The sequence below is a fragment of the Amphiprion ocellaris genome, chromosome 9, assembly GCF_022539595.1.
Source record: "Amphiprion ocellaris isolate individual 3 ecotype Okinawa chromosome 9, ASM2253959v1, whole genome shotgun sequence".
In the NCBI taxonomy this organism is placed as follows: Eukaryota; Metazoa; Chordata; class Actinopteri; family Pomacentridae; genus Amphiprion; species Amphiprion ocellaris.
In genome coordinates, this window is record NC_072774.1 from 27,373,204 (window position 1) to 27,389,876 (window position 16,673).

Here is a 16,673-nt window from a genome sequence, read left to right on the forward strand (position 1 = left end):
CTGCTACTTCCTCTGTTCTTTTGTCTGCTTTTTTGTGTTTGATGTATATGAACTGTATGTTCCATTAGCCACAACACATGTGCACATACAGTACATATTAAAGCACTGAAACTGCACTGCACAGGGTCAAAGTACTCTGCATTATCTGCCGTAGAAAGTAAGGAAATACCCTGCAGCAAGGACAAATCGGAGCACTCAGCTGCTGAAGGGCTGCAAGAGCATGTATTGTTAACTGATATATTGACTGCCATGGTGCTCGGCAGCGAGCAGGCTAATGTTTATAGAACTTTCAGACAATCTGTCAGTCTGGTTATGGGCTGAGGGGCACGTCCTGGTCCTGGCTCCTGCTCAAGGATTACATTCTAAAATTTCAGGTGGGTTAACTGGCATTTTAGTGGTTGAACATTGTGTTTAAAAGTGCAGTGTGGTGTTTTACGTAGCCAGAATGATGATTTAGTTGATTCACAGAAGGTCGATTGTGAGCATTTCGGCTTTTTCATGTAGTGATAATTAGCATTTATCCCTCAATTATTTAGAATCAATCAGTTTTCTGTTAGCAAAGACCATCATGCTGTTAGTTTATTGAATGTATTGGATCTCTAATGATGCTAGTACAACACTGAGAGGCCAGAGCTTTGTACCGTTTCGAGTTTATGTCACATTTTCCACACAGCATCAAGAATATTGTGGTGTCTTTGCCATAGGGCATGCATTAAAACTACCTTGTGTAATTGATGAGGACGTCATGATTCACTTGAATTCTAACAACAGAATACCGGATTATGTGAACTTTGGGATGCTTTTCATGTGAGCATATGTGTCATGTTGTGGATATTTAGTCTGTTTTAGATGCCTGATGTGAGAGGTTTTTGCTTTGCTTGTGTTGTTCAGGATCTAAAGGTCTTAGGGAGGCAAAGTTGCAACATTACAATAGTTAGATCCCCTGAGTTGGACTTGACTCAGACTTTGTGAGGTGGATGGAAAGAGTTTTTACTGTTACTGCAGGAGGTTTGGGTGGTGCAGCTCTGGTCTGTTTGAGGAGCTGAGAATGAATATCTGTGGTCTGTGTTGTAATGTCCACATTGTTGCACAGTCAGGAGGAGTAACTGATTAACAGAAAGCATTGACAAACCATATGTTTGTCTTCTTCCAGACAAAGACTGACCAGGCTTTGTCTTTATGTGAACCAACAAAATGGTATGAAGGATCATCAAGAAGAACTGGGATTGTACAAACAGAAATGACACTAACATACTGTACATTTAGGACTTGCCCCAAATATTCTTATTAGCAGCTCCTGTACCTGATTGTTAATTTGAAACAGTGATGATTCTTGTTGGAAAATTTCCTATTACACTTTATGATAATAGATTCAGTATCAGCAGAGGGACAATGCTTCATCTGTTTGGATTTATTAGTTGAGTAATAATTGACAAGTCCAAATTTCTCACCATTTTAGAATGAGAAGAAATCCACTGGATCAGTGCTGTAACAACACAGTTCTTTAGGCTGTGATGTGAAGAAAATAAGGTTAAAGAAAGTAGAAAAGCTCCATTTACTAATGTGTCGACTCCATCATCACATTGAAATCTTCCACTTCCACTGAACCCAACCCAGCTATGTTATTTCCACCCTGTGGGAATGTTGTGGCCATAACATGGTACAGCCTGATAATGTTGACCCTGATGTCATTGGAATTTTACTTGAAAATATAGCACTGTTTGCTCAGCATCATAAGTATATAATAAACACTACATTCACATTGTTATACTTGAAAGTAAAATTGGAAGAAAACTGTTAAACGTGGCATATTCTGACTTGCACAGTATGTTTTGCAGAGGCTTTATTTTTTATTGTAGTGTTAGTCTCTGAAACAAAACATCCACAGACACTAGCACAATAAGCTAGATTCTGAAGGTATCAGCTATTTGCAGTCATAGAAAAAAAAAAGGTTCCTGATTCCTCCAGCCCAGTGCTCACTTCAGAAACATCTTATTTTAGTCATCCGAAACATTGAGGTCCTGACCTGTGGTGGAAACTGTAACCTGGCATATGTTTTGCTGTGACTGTATGGTTTGTTGTCATTAGCAACAGTGTTTGGGCATTTGGACGTCCTGTAACTCCTAAATAATGGAAACTCTGTGACCTAAATTCCCACAATGCTCATGAGATCTGAGTCAATATGTCTACGAAGAGGCTGGGGTGGAAAAAGAACGATGGTGAGAAATAAAACGATGGGTGTGGATAAATACAGGAGTGGCAGAAGGTGTACAGAGGTTTAGTTTAGGTGTAGAAGACAGAAAGTAGAGAACCGGAAGATGTGGTGAAACAAAACTGCAGCTGTGGGTTTTTTTTCTAAATGATGACAGTGAGTTGAGGTATCAAACGGCTCATCTTGAGGGTTGTGTGTGTTTTGAAGGTTCGGCTATTAATAGGAACATGGCTAAGTTCCTCTGTTATGTTGAGCTGGCAGCCTGCTGAGTGATACAGCTGTGTTTTACCCTTTTCTGTGTTGTAACTTGTTGGCCAGGTTTCTCTTTATTATTGGTACTGTTGCAAAATTTACATTCAAGCATTTGATTTGGACATTATCAGCCAACCAAATGACTGTAATCATCACTCATCATTCCCATGGATGTGGCCCAGTAGAGACCTCCACTACATACTAACACTCTAATACTCTTTTTTATTGTAAATGCCAGCAATTTTGCACCTTTGTTGGACATACCTACAATTTTTTTCACCTTATTTCTTCGACCAGCATGATTTATGTGTTAATAGCACATCCTTTTGTGCATTGTTTTTGTTATTTTTCCTGAAAAGTAACCCGTGAGGCACTGGATACCTTTGATTTCCCCAAGTCAATGAATAAAGCATCTATCTGTCTATCTGTCTGCCTGTCCAGTAGATGTGTTCATCCATTCTAATCATTTTTAAACCTAAAGTAATGAAAAATAATGGTGGCAAAGTCTTGTGGTTGTGCGAATAACTGCATGTAAAATCTGTGGCGGAGTCGTCACCATGGAAACATGCAAAATGTGGCTTTGCAACATGTGGTAACCTAAACCATGATGTGTTTTGGTGCTTAAACTTAACCAAACAAACAAATAAACATTAAGTGAAGAAAGCAAGTGAAAATAAAAGTCAAAATGAGACTCAGGTCAGAGAATACTACTACAAAATTGGTCAGAGAACTCAACTTTAAGTCTTCTAGGTAAAAGCAGACTTAGATCTTTTACATTAGTCTGAAGGTTGTGCGCTTTTAGGTCACTTTACTTGCTTCTTTTGAAGTCCGACTTTTCTAGAAGGTTCATATTATACTTTATGTATTATATTGCTGTTTTGTGCATGTGAAAGGTCTGCAGACTTACAAAGCCCAAAGTCCACATCAAAGGGATTTATTCTAATGTCTTATAATGCCTCATTTATAGTTCAGACTATTATTCCGTTACTTATCTACATCACAATGTACCAAATTTCCATGATGCCCACTTACTGGCAAATCTGGCAACAATGAATGAGCAGCTTTTGTCATTATTATCTCTAGGGCTCTTTAACGGTATACAACCAACATTACCTCGCGGCCGACTGACCAATCAGAACAGACTTGGCTTTTTAGGAGGAGCTTTAAAGAGACAGGAGTTAAAAAGGGGTAAATGCAGCATGAGAAGAGGTGCTGCAGGAATGTACGGAATGAAGAAAAGGTGTTTTGCACCTAAAAATATCTAAACATATTCTTCTAGACTCCAAAAATCAAATTATGAACCTGTAAATGTGCATAATAGGGGCTTTTTAAACAGGGCTACTGATAGTCGTTCAGCAGCAGCCATGCAGTATTCATTAAACGCTGGTTAGGCTGTCGGTGGTGTTGCGCTAAACTGTTTGTATGCTGAGAGGTCTTTCAAATATTGTGTCGGAATACTAGAAACACCTCAATATGATCCAGTCCAGTTTAATTTAACCGTTTACACCAGTAGAACCACAGCCTGACTGGCAAAGCGTCAATATAAACATATGATCATAATCTACTAATTATTTATTTCATGGCTGTTTAATTAGATCACATTAGGTTATACAGGTTCACCTAATCAGCAGATTACAGTGTGAAGTGAGGTCAAGACTATAATTATCTGCACTCGAGCATGATTTCTGCTTGCTGCCAGTCGCCCATCATGCAGATGAGTCTGATACGATGTCTATAAATACGACTGCTGCCCCAGTGTGAGTGAGGGAAACACACAGGGAATTTTGTTTACTATTTTAGTGTTACATTAATTATAAAGGTTACGGTTGGGGGGGTTTTTTGTAGTTTTTTTTTTTTCAAAATCTTGTATTATTGATGCATCATTTTGTAAGTTGTAATCTAAACTATGATGTAAATTAAGTCTTTCTCTTCTCTGTTTCAGGTATGAATAATCTGTGTACAACCAAGTGAGTGCTTCTGGTTCAACAGCTGCCTCCACCTGTCCAGTGCTGCTGAGACCACCTGATCATTTTTTTCTTCTCTGGTTTGATAATGCACTCAGAGCAAATCTGCTCCTGTTTTCTTGGGTCTAAGTTTTTTCCATGGCTGGTCCTGTTTTGAGTCGGTAACCGCTCGGCGCCAAGCTGGACCCGAGGACTGAGACTCCCCACACCTGTTCCTCTGCCCCGCCCCCGAAACAGGAACACATATCTCAGCTACACAACGCTGGGCTCCGATTGGCCTGCGAGGAGGAGGAAGAGGAGGAGTATGTCAGTGAGGCGTGTCTCCCCGCCGCTCTCCACAAGTTCACAAGCAACTACAGAGATGCCGAGACCATTACTGGTAATGTTGCATGCATACGATCTATTCACTGGTAAAGAAACTTCCTGGAATCCATTTGGCTTTGTTGTATCAGCAGTGTGTGCACAGATGCATAATTCATATGTCCAAAATGGTCCCCTATACAAGTCCATCAAGTCATACATCAGAATTGAACCCAGTTGTAAGTTTACAGAAACACTAGCCAACAATTTTAATGGTTTTAGAGTACGGTGGAAGAAATGCTGCATACTGAACATGATGGTGTGTATGAGAATCTGTTGGACTTTATTTATATTGCACTTTACATCCAAATACAATGAAAAATGCAATAAAACAGTACAAACAACTGTCCAACCCACCCCCTAATGTCGTGTTAGAAATAAAGGACTCTAAAACACAGGGATTGAGGGACTGAGGAAACACCTGATGAGATAAAATTAACCAAAATAAGACAGATAAACTAAATGAAATATCCGTTATTAAAACTGAGATGAGAGAAATAGAAGTCAAAGATGATTAAAAAAACAGAATAGGAAATGATAAAAATGAAGTAATACACTGTACATTTAGTTCTGACCAGAGAAATAAATGCATAAAATCTATCAAATCAATCAGAAGTCTGACTGTACAGGTAGGTTTTGAGTTTTCTTTTTAAAATGCCATTGAATGGAATGAGGCTGTGTAGCTGTGAGAAAATGTCCAACTCTGTGACCCTTTTCTAATGTCACATCCTGTCAGTAAAGCAACTCCAGGGGACCTCAGGCAGCATGTGAAAGAGAGAAGAGCTCTCACTGGACAGTTTCTGCCTCTCATGTCTCCTTCTCTTCTCTCACCATCATCCTTCTCCCCCACTGAACAGGAGGACACTTATTTCTTGTCTTCAGCGGTCAGAATGTAGCTGTGCAGTGGCCCATCTACCGTCTGTTTACAGCCCGTCTGGGCCAGATAGCTGGCAGACACTTTTAATTTAATGGACATTACATGAAAGATGAATGAATATTGATTGAGTGTTTGTGTTGCAGTGCTAATCACACTGCAGTCTAGATTGTTTTTATTGACAAACAAAAACTAATGACAGATAACAGGGTTTCTGCAGGGCATTAGTAGTCATTAAATTGATTTTGTGAAAATTAAGGCCTTAAATGACATTAAAAATCATTCAATTTGATTCTCAGTGGCATTAAAAATTCTTTCTGCAGTTTTCAAGAAAAATATTTGATAATAATAATATAATAATATGTAATTATAAGCTGCAATTTGTCAGATATGTGCATCTGTGTAAACATGCTGAAGCATTGCAATAGTTGTTCCGGCCAGTCGGGTACAATTGCCAAAAACTGCATGTTTGGAAAGTGGCCAGTAGGCTGGACCAGGGTTGCGGTGAAATGGGCAAACGCATATTCCAGCAAAAATGGCTGGAAAACGTGGAATTCAGAGAATGACTACAGCCCGTGGGTGGTCAGGGGTGGTTTCCAGATTCAGAAATAGTGAAATGTAGGGACAGTTTTCATATAAAAATCATCTTTTACAAAAAAACAAACCTCTGTAATTTGTTGTGTTCATGGTCATGGCATTAAAATTTTTACAGTCTCGCATTAAAATGGCATTAAAAAGCATTAAAATGACAGGCTGATTTCTGCAGAAACCCTGGATAAATCTCCTTACACCAAGTGATAAATTCACCATCTTCTGCTGTTTCTCTTGTGATTCCAAAGTATGTTAAAATACAACGCAGCTACCAGCTGTTTAACAGGAGCTTCAGACCCTGAGGAACAGTAAGGAAGGGAGGAGGGAGGTGAATACAACGTGTCAGTATAGACTTTAACAGCTATATAAGGTGCCAAGCACTTAAACAGCACCAGAGCAAAGAGTCAGTTCAGCAGCAATATAAAAAATGCTACTTTCTTACAAACTAAAGGAAAAGAACCTCCCAAGGACACCCTGTCCAAGCCTTGAGCATGAAGTCAGTTCCTTGTATTATTTTGAACAGGGAGGTCCCTTCATTCTCTACTATATTGGAGCCACAGAGGAAGGTATTAAGTCATCTGGGATGCTGATAGAGTTTCTCACCTTGAATACTCTCAGACCTGCCTCTACTTCTCATCCATCCTTCTATTTAGTTTCTAAACCTACTTGTTATTTCCCAGAGTCCTGCAGGACTGGAGCTTATCCCAGTGGACATTTGGCAAGAGACAGGTTACACCATGCAGGAAAGGTCATCAGTCTGTCACAGGTTTTTTATAGTTTATTAGCAGCAGAGACAGAGAGGAAATGTGGGGAAAGGAGAGCAAGGAATGACACGTGGTAAGGGAGGTGTTAACCAAAGTGTTTTTCACAGACGTCACCTCATTTTTTCTTCTTTGTTTTTTGTATGTATGCAATGAAACTGCTACATATGTACACCATGTTCAAAGCAAAATGTTCAACTCTGCACCCATCGCTGTCACTTTAAACCTAGCCGTCCAGTCCCAGTGCACCCATTACAAATACGACCCCGATCAACCCTCACATTCTGCTTGTACAAGTGCTAAACAACAGCTAAACATCAACAGAGGAGAAATTAATACTACTTGTCTGTATCCTGCTGGATGACATCTCCAACTACAGCAATACTATGATGGCTGATCAAGAAGTTTCAAGACTGTAGCTATAAAAATCAAGCACATTACCAGAAATTTGACTGCCTTGTACAGCAACACAGTGCTCCCAGTGCTTCTGCAATGCTTGTAACGCCTCCTGGAAATCCTGTTATGCAACTAACTCAAGCACCATCTGCCATGACCACTGAATGTCTTACACTGTTTCTAAATGGTGAATTTCAGTTTGGAAAAGAAGAAATCACAGGGAGCCAGATCTGGTGAGCAGGACGGGTGTGCTGAGCAACCTTCAAGTGCTTTGCACAACTGAAATGAAGGTTTGCACACATGGTGCAGAGCTGCTACTCACCATCTACTGCAGCTTCAAACGTCAAGGATTCTTGTAGTGAAGCTGATGTAAATCGTTTCTGGAAAAGCCCATCTGACTTTCAGTAATCATGAACACTGCAGCTCCTTCAGGAAAATGTGTCTGAATGTTGTGCGTAGATCTGTACAGTTGCCGTTTCTGACTCCTAAAGGACCTTTGGGGTTGACTGTTTATGACAGTAAAAATGATTGTTCCACGTACAGTAAAGGCAGTGAGTCCATGTGAGCTTATTTGACAGAAAACTGTGTGTTTTCCTGATATTTCTATCCACTTGATAAACAATAATGTCCTCTATTTTTGAGTAAATGAAACTGCAATTAACAAAACTGGCTAAAAACACTAAGAAACTGCAATTAACGAAACAGGCTAAAAACACTAATTTATTCACAAATACTCTTAATTTTTGCACTTGTGACTGACTTGCTAATAATACCTCTTTAGACAGGTGCCAAAAATTCCTCTATGCAGGAAACACTCTGCCCTTCCTGGAAGGAGGCACTACCTTTGTGTGTTTAGTTCATTAATGGAGGGACATCCGATTGCATGCTGTTCAACCCTGTTTAGATAAAAATGTTTTGAAGGAAAGTTAAAGGGGCGCAGCATAGTGCAGTATACTACAGTTAGTTCTGCAAAGCATATTTGAAGTGTATTAAGTCCAGTTTTGTTTCAGTGTTTCACAGCTAATATATACGTTTTTTTTTTGTTTTTCTTTGCTTTACTTTTCTTAATCTCAGGTGCTGAATCTGTGTTAGATTCACAAAGATTGCGGGTTGTTTAGAATCTTAACTCGTTTTTCATCTATATTATAGGTATTAAGGGACAAGGTCAAGATTTTTACTTGATAGTAAAAAATTCAAAAACTTTCAAAGCGCAATCCTTGACTGCAGCAGACAAACTCATACTTGTCCTTGTCAGAAACAGATTGTTAACATACTGGAGGCAACAGTGCAACACTTACAAAATCCAATGTTGAAATGACATGCTGTGGTAATAGCTACTGTAGTCAAGTGTCTTTAACACACAAGTCATTCAAGGGCAGAAGCGCTTTAGGTCAGTGCTGCCATCTGCTGGTATGATGGGATTATTATAACAGATTTAACTTTCCATTTTCAACGTATAAACTGTTGACATTTGGATTCCTCTCTGTCAGTTTATTTCCTCCTGTTTCAGTGTCGTCCTTCAGCGTCAGTCACTCTGGTGGTTTCTCTTCCTAACTCTCTTTTTAAACACTTCCTCACTGACAGAGCAGAGCCAGTGTGTTTGTGTGTATAATTTCACTAAGCCAACGGGATGAATGAGCACAAAGAGCTGAATGGAGCAGCTCATTGCATTCGGGCAGTTCCTGGGCGTGAGGTTAATTCTCCGTGGTTACCAGCCAGCAGTGATGTAAAGAGTTGAGTAACAGTGAAATTATGGGATGCTTGCTGAGGAGAGGGGGGATCAGGAACCAGCAGGCAGACAGAAAGGAGACAGAGGAGTTGGGTGAGACACCGGCAGAGTTACGTAAGTGGACTAACAGTTGGATCCAAAGTGCTGAGTGAGCTCCCCGACTCTGATCCCATCACGACATCCAGATACATCCTCTGTGCCGTGATGTTTCAAGGAGAGCTTGGTTCTGATTCACTGTTTGCATGATCACACACAAAACAGAAACAGAGCCAAGTAGCAGGAGATTGAAACTGTTGGCAACTCAGTAAAGTGCTTAGAACTGTTTGCATGTGCAGAGAGATTATCAGGGTGAGCTGTTACTGCGGAGCGGACTGAACTTTATGTGAGGGAGAGTAGTTACATTTTGGCAGAAATGGGACTCTACATAATAAACAAATACATTTAGAGTGTTGCTATGGGTCCAAAGCTGACAACAGGGATGGTACAAGCTGCACACCTCACAGAACAAGTTGAACTGCATTAGTTTGGTTGTTACAAGAACTTTTCTGAACAGTCTGTACTGAACTTCATGATAATCTTCTTCTTATTCTTGCAACAAGCTGCATTGCTTTACTGGATGAAATAATTTATTGGTCTTTTGCATTGGATGTTATATAATGCTCCTTTCAGACGTGCAGTTCTTTCTGTTAAACTGACACCAAGTGAACATGTCGGCTTCATGTCTGATTGATTAATTGATTGATTTCTTTATTTTTGTGTCATGCACACAAGCATGCCCAACTCTCATGATTTTTCAAGACACCAATATACCAGCATTGCAGCAATACATCCAAAACACACATTATTCTGCTGCTCAGTTCTCAAACAAAATATGTTGCCTTTTATCCCAGGCCTCAAAAAGAAATTCTGCCATGAAAAAGGTTCCCCTTCATGGTCATCCAGCCAAAAGAAATCTAAATAAACAGAGGACATCTTACTGAAAAGTACCTCCCTTGCATCTTTGTATACAGGACAGTAAAACATTAAATGAACCTCATTCTCAACTTCATCTAAATAAAAGAATGAGTGCAATGGTCACCTTTCCAGAAAAATTGCAACAGCAATCTTACTCGGTCAGACAGAGAAACTTTTCTGTATCAGTTTCAACACAGCACCAGTCTGAACTGCAGGCTGTGACATTAACCACATGATTTAGAAAAAGCTCTTTCCACATTTCACCACCAATATTGATTTGAAAACATTACAGAGAGCAAAAGACACAGTTTGAGAACAGAAATCACAAAACTCCCTTTTCATTTACTTTTCCCTACGATTTCACATCAGTTATGAACTGTAATATCCATAATTACTGCAATGAGGGCAGAGCAGGTCAGATTAAGGAGACTCACCAATAGTAAATGTAATCCGACTTTTGATAAAAATTTAAATGAGCTGAATGGAGCTGAATTTTAGTTTGTTGCTTCCAGCTGTTTGTGGGACTATTTCCTGCGAGATTATTAAATATCTGCAGCATCAGACAGCAGCAGCATCTATATGAGCATCTCCAAAGCAGGAGAGTTGCATCAGTAACTTCAGTTACATCAGAGATTCAGTTTATTGGCTGCAGTTAAATCATTTGTTACATAGCAACTCTTCTCAATATTTTTATTTTACATCACACATCGTCGTCAGTCCAGGCTGTTAGTAATGTGGATGGTTAAATAAGCTAGTTTACATTGGGTCTTTTGTTTCTTATTGCATCAGTATGTATAAGACATCCTTTGCTGTACTGTCCAATCAGTGAAGCCATAAAGAACATTAACATAAAAGTGATCGATGTCTGAATGAGGGAATGCTGTCACTTGACCAAACTGATGAAGTCAGTAATGTTATGTAAATTATTTTCTTTACATATAGTAGCACATGATTACAAGTGTCCTGTTAAGTCACTTCCTCCTTACTATTCAGTTTCCAGCTCTTGCATCAGTGTAGAAATGGACTTCATCCTCTGCTCAGCTAGTTGTCATATTTCAGTCAAACATTTATGTCTTTTTGTGTTGTCATAAAAATCCCTGGCTTAAATTTTTCTAGTAGATGCTGATCTGGTAAACTGCTCTTATTATATTATGTTCAGCTTACATGTTTGTGTTTAACAAGTCCCATTGATCAAAACCACCAACTTACTACCATGGATATGTTGAATTGGATTTAGCTTTTCTTAAAAAAACTCCTTTTTGCTCCTTATTGATAAAACCAACAGGTGACTTTCAGGAGACGTGTTAACCAACCACACACACTTGAACTCACGTAGCGCCATCATGTGAGGGAGTTTTGTTTTGTAATGAGTCAAAGAATAGATTCTAGATTCTGATGGACTTAGTCAAAGTCCAGCTCACATCAAGATTAACAATGAGCAAACCAAAGAGCAAAGTTTTGTAATGTTATTTCAACAATACTAAAGACAAACAATCTCTTCCATCTTCTGTTTATGAAAAGTTCAGGATCTGTTACAGGGTCAGACATACATCTGCAATTAGTCTGAACTTTTGCTGCTGTGCTTCCCATTCTTCTCACCAATGTTCCCTGTAATTTTTCCTGGGTCTGAGCAAACACACAAACTCCCTGAGCGTCCCTTGGACCACTGTGAGCAACATCAGACGTGTGCACTGTGGTCACACCAGCATCACATCCATTCAAGTTACATGGTTCATTAAAAGAATCAAATTACAGCATTTACATTTCTGTTAAAACACTTTGTCAACAGGAGCCAGCTGAAGGCTGCAGTGATTTTAGTGACACTACAATGTATAAGAGTGAAGTTATTGAATATTTGTCTCTCTTTACTGTTGCAGCGGTTTTGCAAATTGCAGACGGACCCTGTTCACTCCATAGACACCAATGTTATTCTGTAGCTTGAAAGACAGCTACTTTTGATAAAACTGGGCTTGTAGCACATTGTCTGCCTTGCAACAATGGGAAAGAGGCACCGTTTATGTTTTGACAACCTATATCTAATGAGTTATTGATGCTGGAAGTCCGAATTTGTGAATATCTTTCCAACTTTACTGAACTTGGGGCCACTACCACCTAAGGAGTGATATATTTAATTTTGAAAAAAGCATTTAGCCATACTTAAAGCTTTAAGTGCTTTATTAACACAGAACTAAACATTTTGTATTGTTTTATTATCACAGGTTCTGTCTGAAAAGAGGTGGCATCATTTTAAACAGTGAAATCAAACTAATAAAATGTAATGACCAACCAGTGAGCAATACTGGATTCTGCAAAAACATAAACAACTTTTTTAAAAATCTAAATCTTATCTTAACACAGTTAATGTGTTAACTTATTTTTGTGTGTATGCATTTATTTATTGATTTATTTAGTACTGTTAACATAGAGTTCTGAGTGAATTTTTCTTAAGATAGGCAAAGGCCATTTATTGATTACATATAGGCTGTTAAATGTTTATTAAAAACTAAAAAGCATTTTAAAAAAAACAATTCAATTCAATTCAATTCAATTCAATCTTATTTATATAGCGCCAATTACAGTCAGATTGTCTCGAGACGCTTTACAGAATCCATATGCCTGACCCCCAGAGCAAGCCAAAAGGCAACAGTGGCAAGGAAAACACCCTTTTAACAGGGAAAAAAACCTCGAGCAGAACCCAGCTCTAATGTGGGGGAACCCATCTGCCTGCTGGCTGGGCGGGTTGACTTAGGCATTTATTGAGTCACTAAAATACTGTAGAGTACAGACCACATCAGCATGATTATAAGCATCCTCTGGTAAATTAACAACCAGATACTGATGTCTCTCACCATATGGACTTCAGGAGATGACTGGGGGATGATAAACTGTGACCTACTGGTTGGGTTCTCTCTCTTCTCATGTTTCTTACATGTTTGTCCCCTGACAGCCGGGTCCTAATGTTTTTTGAGCAACACACCATACTATGACATTTTTACAATAATGGTTCTACTATGGAACCAGTTTGACATGTTCAGGTGTTCTTTGTGTGAAAACTCAGAGATTTCAGGTATCAGAAGGTGGTTTTCAACTTTCTTTGTTAACTTTCTGCTTCAACTTTAAATTAAATTTCCTTCACTAACCCAGCCCTCTGGACTTCCAGGAAGCTGCGTTCCTATTGGCTGTCCAGGTGGCTGTGTTCCTATTGGCTGTCCAGGTGGCTGCTTGGTGTTATCAGGAACACCTGAGCAGCTTGGTGTTATCAGGAACACCTGAGCAGCTCAGTGTCTTCCTGCTTTATTTAGCTGCAGTCAAACATTTCCTCTGCTTCTCTTCACCACTGAACCGGGTTTGGCTCCATTGCTTCAGTTTGTTCTTTAGGTGTTGGCTTGCAGCTTCCAGCAGTAAAATCATCTTTAATGTGTTTCTTGGTGTGTTTTAGGGCTTTGTACTGGATAGTTGTCTTGGTACATGTGGTTCTTTAGCCACAGTTAGCACATGGTACTAATGTGTGCAGTGATTAGTGGGTTTGGTCCAGCTGAGTTGTGTCTTTATCTTGGCTGTAGTGAGTCTTTAGAGGTTTTTGGTCAGACACATTCTGTATTCTTGTTTGAGAACCAATGTTGGTTGTCCAGAAGGTAAGAGTTCCTGTCCTGATTCTCTGTTCTCAGAGGTTCTCTGGTAGGCTGCAGGAGACTTTAGCGTTTGGGTTGTGCTAGTTTGGTTTTTGTATGGTTTCATTTGGACGACTATCTTGAGGCCCCTCCATGTGGTTTAGTGAGGTTTTCTGCAACAGTTCTACAAAGCAACCTGCAGCAGGAGAGACTTTGAGAGTTTTTAGGAAGTTCTGGAGACCAGACTTTAGAGCAGCAGAAACATTTGTCAGCAGTTTGAGCAGGAGAAGGTGAGCTTCAGAGTAGAAATGAGATGGAAACCTTCTTGACCCGTGTGGTGAGGTCCTGTACCAAGAGTTTGAGCAGGTTGTGAAGAGTCTGTAGTTCTTTGGTCTGAAAGCACAAGAAGAGTCGACTCATTAAAGGAGAAAACAGGAGATATTGTTGGTTCTTCTCTGCAGTTTCCAGTTTCCTTAGACTGAATATCAAGTTTAGATTTTAAATGATTTACCATGTGAGCCCAAGAAGACTTCAATAAACTCCCTCCATCCCCTGGACACGTTTTATTATGATGTTAAATTTTTAATTTATTTATTTTTTAATGTTTTTGAGTTTTAATCATAGTTTTAGTATAGTTTTTTCTCTTTGCTTGTTTAGTTTTGTCATCTGTGTAAAAGGTGCTAAACAAATAAAGTTGAATTGATAAACTGAATAACTGACTAACTCATGATTGTGACAACAGAAGTATTTTCATTGTGATTTAAGGGTTTATTTCATTTTTAAGGTTGGGGTTAAAGTCTTGACAGAAAAAGAAGATTAAAGAAATAAACTACATCACAAAAAGCAATTAAAATCAAAGGAAAAAAATTAATACAATAAAATGTTTAAAAAGTTTTATTATTAAAAAGATTTAAGAAATTTAAGATGTAATTGTCTAATTAAACATTTAATTTTGTAATTAAATGTTTTGTCTTTTTAAAGGTTTAATAATCTAATTAAATGTTTTGCATTTTTAAAAAATGTTTAATATTCTTTGTTTAATGATGGAAAATATTTTATCTATAATTTTTAATATTTGTATTTTAAAAATTTTGTTTAATATCATAATGACATGTATCTTGTTGAATTATCTAATTCAATATTTTGTCTGTTTAATAGAGTTAAACATTAATTACAATTAAATTATATATACATATACCACCTTTTAATGTTTAGTTTTCTTTTTAAATGCTTCATTGTATTTTCTGTTTAATTCCTATTTGAAGTTTTATTGTCTTTAAGATGTAATTTTCTATTAAAACATTAAATTTTTTAATTAAATATTTTGTCTTGTTAAAGGTTTAACAATCTAATTCAATGTTTTGCATTTTTTAAAATCTTTAATATTCTTCTTGTTTAATTTTATTTTTTAAATGTTTAATTTTGGAAAATATTTTATCTGTAATTTTTAATATTTGTATTTTAAAAATTTTGTTGAATTTCATAATGACATGTATTGTATCTTGTTGAATTATCTAATTTAATATTTTGTCTGTTTAATAGAATTAAACATTAATTCCAATTAAATTATATATACATATACCACCTTTTAATGTTTAGTTTTCTTTTTAAATGCTTCATTGTATTTTCTGTTTAATTCCTATTTGAAGTTTTATTGTCTTTAAGATGTAATTTTCTTTAATAATTTTCTTTTTAATTTTTTAATTAAATATTTTGTCTTCTTAAAGGTTTAATAATCTAATTAAGAAATTTAAGATGTAATTTTCTAATTAAACATTTAATTTTGTAATTAAATGTTTTGTCTTTTTAAAGGTTTAATGATCTAATTAAATGTTTTGCAGTTTTTAAAATGTTGAATAGTGTTCTTGTTTAATTGTATTTTTTTTTTTAAAGGTTTAATGATGGAAAGTATTTCATCTGTAATTTGTAATATTTGTATTTTAAAAATATTGTTTAATTTCATACTGACATGTATTGTATCGTGTCGAATGATCTCATTCGATATTTTGTCTGTTTAATAGAGATAAACATTAAATTACATTAAATTATATTAAACAGACAAAATATCGAATGAGATCATTCGACACGATACAATACATGTCAGTATGAAATTAAACAATATTTTTAAAATACAAATATTACAAATTACAGATGAAATACTTTCCATCATTAAACCTTTAAAAAAAAAAATACAATTAAACAAGAACACTATTCAACATTTTAAAAACTGCAAAACATTTAATTAGATCATTAAACCTTTAAAAAGACAAAACATGAGTGCCCGTATAGCTCAACGGGTTAAGTGGCTGACCCATGTACAGGTGCTGGTCCCAGATGCAGCGTCTCGGGTTCGATTCCCACTTGCGGCCCTTTGCTGCAAGTCTTCCCCTGACTCTTCTCTCTTGTTTGTGTCTCACTATGTCTATCCAACAAAAAGCTGGAAAAGGCCAAAAAAAAAGACAAAACATTTAATTAAAAAATTTGATGTTTAATTAGAAAATTACATCTTAAAGACAATAAAACTTCAAATAGGAATTACACAGAAAATACAATGAAGCATTTAAAAAGAAAATTAAACATTAAAAGGTGGTAAAACATTTAAAAAGAAAAACCTTAAAGATTTAATCGAAACATTAAATATTGGGAAAGAAAAAGAAACTCAAACAAGCCGATAAAACATTTGAAAAAACAATTAAACATTAAAAGACAAAACATTTGGAAATCAAATCAGACATTAGAAAGGAATCAAAGGTGAGAAAAGAGCAAAACTAAACGTTTAAGAAGAATCAAACTAAAGACGAAACATTTCAAAAGACACCAGTTAAACTTTAGAAGATCAAATTAAACAGAAGAGACAATAAAACGATCAAAAAGAGCAAAAACAGATAAAGTTCTTAAAGCGTTTTCTAGTCTGAAATGAAAACATCAAGTTGTTTCTTCAAACATTTCCTCTTTCTATGTTCTTGGTT

At 37.0% G+C, this 16,673-nt stretch overlaps 1 protein-coding gene across 1 annotated transcript in view; it reads left to right on the forward strand.

The window, feature by feature from the left end:
- The first annotated feature begins 4,597 nt into the window (after positions 1–4,597).
- The window catches only part of trak1a (trafficking protein, kinesin binding 1a), a 49,445-nt gene continuing 37,369 nt past the window's right edge, over positions 4,598–16,673 (forward strand). The window contains exon 1 of the mRNA XM_055013560.1: positions 4,598–4,807. The gene's annotated coding sequence lies outside the window, so the exon portion shown is untranslated. The remainder of the gene's footprint in view (positions 4,808–16,673) is intronic.